Here is a 6,000-nt window from a genome sequence, read left to right on the forward strand (position 1 = left end):
TTTTGGGCAACAGTCAACAGAACAACCACCGTCACTCATAGACCATTTCTTGCTAATCTCACCCCAAACACATACACCCTCTCACCCAACAAATGTGGATCAAAGCCGAAAATACATGCTAAATAAAGTGCTACCACACACTACTTCATACTACTACTACGCTTTAGAAGCCCATCACGCAATGGTAAGTCTGCCTCTGTAAATAGTTTGTTTTCGTTACGCGCTGGTACGCGTGTAGTACGCATACGGACAGATTTATCGCCCACGCGTAATTGACGGCCACGGCTTGATCTCGATCGTTGCAACTCGTGCGTGTAAACGCGTGCCGTATTATTGCTCGTGCTGCGTGTAGCGGAAGATGCTGGGCTGGAGTGGTTGTCTGGATTATGACAGAGGGCCCTAACATATAAGTGCGTCGGTGGTGTAATGGTCAGCATAGTTGCCTTCCAAGCAGTTGATCCGGGTTCGATTCCCGGCCGACGCACAGAACATTTTTGCTACTTTTTGGTCACCATTTGGCTTACTGAACGTTACCTCGCACTAGCCAGGGATGTACACGTTTATAAGTGGTCAGGCATGGCAGGCCAAGTCCTCTCAAAGCTGTATTAAGATAAAAGAAATAAGAAGAAGTTTTATTGACCAAAGATATCTACGTGGAGGCTTACTTCCTCATTATGTTGGACCTCAAATGTCTATCTGAGAGATCTTTTCCTACCCTGATTGCTACCCAAGCAACAAATCACTTCATTATCGAATAAAGCACTCGATCGCTTTGCTTGTGGCGCGTAAGAGGATCAAAAGGTATGTCATTGGGCATTAAGGAATCACGATGTATTGTAGTAGTTACCTTCCGTGGACTCGTGGCTCGTGGCTTTAGGGAACAATTTTTTTCATGGAGAGAATTTCCAAACCCATTCGCGATCATTAACCCGTCATTTTCGCATTCAAAACAAAAATCAACCCAGACACGGATTCTGATTTGTTTCTGTCGGCTTTTCGGAACAAGTTCTCAAGGTTCTCCCCACCAGCGTGCTCGTCCGATTTTCGCAACCCCTCCCAAAAGCGAGGGTGTACTGTGTGCCTTGATAGCTCTCCTCCATCGGAGGTCCGGTGAAGACCTCACGAACCCGGCGAAACAGCGAAACTGGTTTACTACTGCCAACCATAATATCGCCGACCCCACCACCACGAGTCTGCACGACGATACACCAAACGCTGACTATGTTGGCAAGATTGTCCGGATGCTGGGTCCAAACGGATTATGATTAACCGGCGATAATGAGCGTCGCCCGCGTGAAGGTGGAGCTCGCACTGCCACGGGAGCACTTGCCGTTGAAGCAACCTTGTTCGCCTCAAGATGACCAGCAGCCAGACAGAATGAAAGAAGCGAAGAGAAAGATCGCCAGAGTATCCTTGGGACATGGAATGCAAAAAGAAAAAAAGAACAACAACTTCCCCCAAAGAACAAAATGCTACACACGGCACTCGGCCGAAGAAGCAACAGCGCGGCGGCATCGTGCTCGATCGTCGGTTGTTGGTGGTTTTAAGTTAAATAGCTTAAGATTTATGCACACATTCTCGGTCGCTAACATCACACCCGGACGGGTCCGCCCCGTCCCATTCTCCAACCGCCCGGCACGGCTCGGGCGAAAGCTTTCCTGGTGTGTTCAATGTTCAATGCCTGCCCTGTGTGTAGTTCTCCGTTGGGTGATGGTTCCAAGCGAATGGACGACAACAACCAGAAACAGCCAGCAGAGAACCGAGCAGGAACCGCACCGTGCAGACGTGCGCGAGTTCGCGCGATATGTGCGATGATAAATTTATGAGCTATTAGTGTTCGTGGTTGGGAAAAGGCTGGGAACGGTAGGGTGGGTCGTCGGGCGCGTGTGCAGGAAACGAACACGGAACCAGTTTGGTCGCGGCGGTGGTCGATCACCGATCGAGCAAAGCGGATCACTGCCCTGGGAGATGGTTTAAATGGAATAAGTATTGTCATCCGTGATTAGAATTCGGACTAGCCGGTGATTTTGCGAGATGGAAGAGACAACAATGTAAAACAGATTAGAGGAGGAACAATACGCAATAAAATCAAGAATTTAATCGGTAATAATTCAATCAAAAAATCAAACGAGACAAAATGTTTAAAAATATGTAAAAAATACAACAAAGCATGTCTTAGAACTGAACAATCAATCGAATAGAATAGAGAACAATAAATCAATAAAAAATTAACAATAACTTTTAAGAAAACAACAAATATAAATATCTTAAGTAGATAAGTAACATATTAACGGAAATAGAAACGATACAAATCATTGCCTATGGAAAAGTTTTCTGAAACAAGTATAATAGTAGGTAAAATATGTAAAAGTTAGCCTACTTTGTATAGAATTGAATAAAAATCCAAACTCTACCAACTGGGATCACATTAGAGACTATTCAGGTAAAGCAGTTATGTAAATTTAAGTGAACTAAAATATTTAACATAAAAAAGGACAAATTTATATTGAAGTGATAAAAATATTGCAAACAAAACAGAATTATTTTAAATAATTTCAAACAAATCACAACCACTTGAAAAATTAAGCAAAACAAATATGAGCAAAGTGTAAGTTAAAAATGATGTTTAAAAACTGAAGGAAAACCCAAAAGCATAAATTATTAAATCATTTACTAACAACCGCACTGCATGATACAAAGAACAAACAATAATAAATAAAATCCCTCCGTATAAGCATAAAATCACGATTCTTTATTGCTTAATCAATTCGTGAGACGAAAAACAAACATTGCAACAGAAGAACGTTCTTTCTTCTTAATTTTAACTGATTTTATTTGGACTGGAAAAATGTTCTCCCGCTCTCGCCTTTCCCATCATTTCCTCCCTCTCACTTCCTTTCACAACAAAACCGATAGCAACCGTCCGGCTCGCATTTCCTTCGCACGCTTGCTAATCTTGCTGCCAACGACACCCGGCCGCCTATCGCACACGGGAACTGATCGCACTGCTCGGTGAGAAGCTAATGATTGAATATTATTCCAATAAATCACCCCAGCAAGAGGCAAAGCCACTGAATTCGGCACCGGCAATTTATTCCACTGCCCAGTTCACTGGGGATCGCCACAAACACACACACACACTTGTACACTCGCACACTGGGAGAGAACCGAACGGATCGTAAATCAATCCCGCTGAATAAAGATTCTCATTCTTGACTGGTTCGTGTCCGCAAATGGGTCCGCAGCGCCAACAAAAACCACCACCACCACCCGAAGAAAAGTCGCTGCTCGGTGGCAGCGCCCAGCGGATGGAAAAACATAAACATGGTGGTGGTGTGAGTCTTTGTGTTTTGTAGCAAGAGGGATGGTGGACAACCCCTTGCAGAAGGCTACACCGATCTTGATCTAAGCACGAAACAAATTCGTGAAGCACACAGTATCGATACACAACTCTTCAGCGTGGCGCTTCTTTCCTTCTGCTCCACGTTCTCGATGTCCGAACGTAGCGAGAAAGACAAATCATGCCCCCAAAACGTTGCTTTCCATTTTTCCAAATTGCCTAGCGTTCGAAACAGAATGGCGGCACACATGCCAGCGAAATGTTGAGCGCACATGGAGCCGCTTGTCGGTATAGTTTACGACGTGAGGATTAATTATGAAAAATTGGTTATCTTCCTTTTTCGGGTAATGGGAGACTTGGGAGACCGTATAACTCGTGACAATCAAAAGACAAACATCCCGCCGAGCCACTGTGTCTTTGAATTAGTTGGCAGCAAAAAGCCATGGTTGAGATGTTTTGTTTGATTGAGCATGCTGGCTTTATTTTGGTGTTTGATAGTGTAGGTATTTTTGCTTATTTATTACATTATTCTATCTTAGCTACTACTCGATTTATATATAAATGCCAATTATATTCGTATTTCAATTTCCGGTACTGCTTTCAAGATTGCTCAAGTTGTTTTGCGTTCATCCGCCTGAAGGTATGCAATTTATATGCTAAGTGAGCGAAAGCCTTAAAATAGGCGTGGTAATCGTTTTCGACGATCAAATATCAAATAATCTCAACAGCAAAATTAAAATTGCCTACTTTTAGGCGCTGTAAGCCTTTTTGCTTTGAGGCGACTTTGCACTCCAATGCCTGTAATACAACACGCTGCAACACGTGCACAAAGCGCCTAGAGTTATGCAAATGGCAATATAAAATTAACTTGCCGTTAAGCTTGTTTGTTGCTCCTCGCGAAGCAAGACACCGGACATGGAAATCAAAATACTGTACCCCTTACCGATACAGCACAAATCAAACAATCGAGACATGTTTGACATGTATACGGTAAAATCACTTTAATAAGCGTTCTGGGGAGGTGTTCCGGCGTCCAGCCTACTACTGCTACTACTCATCCCAGCTCATCCTAATCCGAGCGTCCAAATCAACAGCCAATAAATCAGCTACCCATTCTGCACTTCTTCTTCAGCTCCATCTTTCCGGAACCGGTAGCTTTAACGGTTATTTAACGCCCGACCGGCTACTCAATGCCCTCGATTTGATGCGATTTGCATAGGCCGTTGCCGAGACACGGGTGCAAGGCCATCAAGGAGGACGCTTTTACGCTTCTGTCTTTAGGATTTCTTACGGCACGGGCAAGCGAGACAGACGTGGTACGGAACAACAGATTAGACGGCAACTCTCTCTCTCTCTCTATGTATCTCTCGCTCTCGCTCTGCTCGTAAATAGTACGAACCAACAACAGTAGCTAGCATCTGTTACCACCTTTGTTTTGTACCGAACCGTTTCACAATTTTCCACTTGCCGCATTTTCCCCGGGACTGCTCCGTTTTGCCCTACTCGCTTTGGCAATTGTTTCCGAGGAACGGTTTCGGGATCGAAATGCATAAATTTCCTCCATTTATTATAAATGGCGGGTAAGCAGGGCAGGCAGGAAACAAACGGCAACGGGCATTCGCACTCCTGCAGTAGCCACAAGGTGCAACTGCAACGGCTCGGGTGGTATGGGGGTTCCAGAATGGCATCGTTTCGCACATATGGAAGTCCTGAACATGCTACAACAGTTCATCGATGCCAGGATCGTTTCAGCACCACTCACGCTCACTCTCTCTCTCTCTCCCTCTCTCTGTCCGTGCCACTGCATCCTTGTGGCATGTACCGAACCGTACAAAGGCAGTTAAATCTCCGTCCACGCCGTGCACACTCTGTCCCCGTCTCCTTTCAGCTCTCAGCTCCCACTATCCCTCTCTTCCTTCTAACATCGCCACGTACTGACTGAGTATCGATACAAACATCATAACTTCCTACCAAACGTTGCACCGGTGGACCAAGTGGACATACCATTCTCCCCATCCCCAATGTTCACGCATCCCCGTCCCCTTGCTCCCTTTTTCTGGCACTATTTCGCATAACTTCAACATCAACACATATTGGCTGCTCGCACACACAGACACACAGGCTGATGGCACCATAACCGACGGCAACATCGATGGATGATCGAACATGGCGCATGGTAAAAACCGAAATCATGAACAGACGGAACGGCCATACTGCAAAAGGACCGAAATGTGTAACGATTCCCCACCTACCCTCAGCAAAACATCGTTCGAATTTTCCAATAAATTTAAACAAACCCCCATCACTTCGACTGGCCACACTGCTCGTGCTAATAATATGCATAAAATCCTACGCACACAAATTCTATCGGAAGCGGCAAAACCGAACCGATGTTTGATACATTTATCAAGCCATGTCTTGAAGGCGTGGTGAGGTGGATGCACTTTTACAATGCCACTCGATGCCTATTATACGCACCTGACCGGATAGTGGTCCCATGTTTACATTTGCGTTTTACCCCGACTCCCCCTATACCGTCTGCTCCATTGATTGCTCCATCTTTAGTACGCTCGAAGATGCCATCGCAGAGGTCTAGTAGCTTCAGATTGACCTTCAGAATTGAATAATGCCAAACTAAGTTACAATCAGCGTTTGCCGTA

At 45.0% G+C, this 6,000-nt stretch overlaps 1 non-coding gene across 1 annotated transcript; it reads left to right on the plus strand.

Annotated features, from left to right (window-relative positions):
• Positions 1–412: 412 nt before the first annotated feature.
• On the plus strand, positions 413–484 carry Trnag-ucc. Its single transcript has one exon. It is a non-coding gene; the product is annotated as a tRNA-Gly (tRNA).
• Positions 485–6,000: the final 5,516 nt, after the last annotated feature.

This window comes from Anopheles stephensi, chromosome 3, assembly GCF_013141755.1.
Source record: "Anopheles stephensi strain Indian chromosome 3, UCI_ANSTEP_V1.0, whole genome shotgun sequence".
NCBI classification, from domain to species: Eukaryota; Metazoa; Arthropoda; class Insecta; order Diptera; family Culicidae; genus Anopheles; species Anopheles stephensi.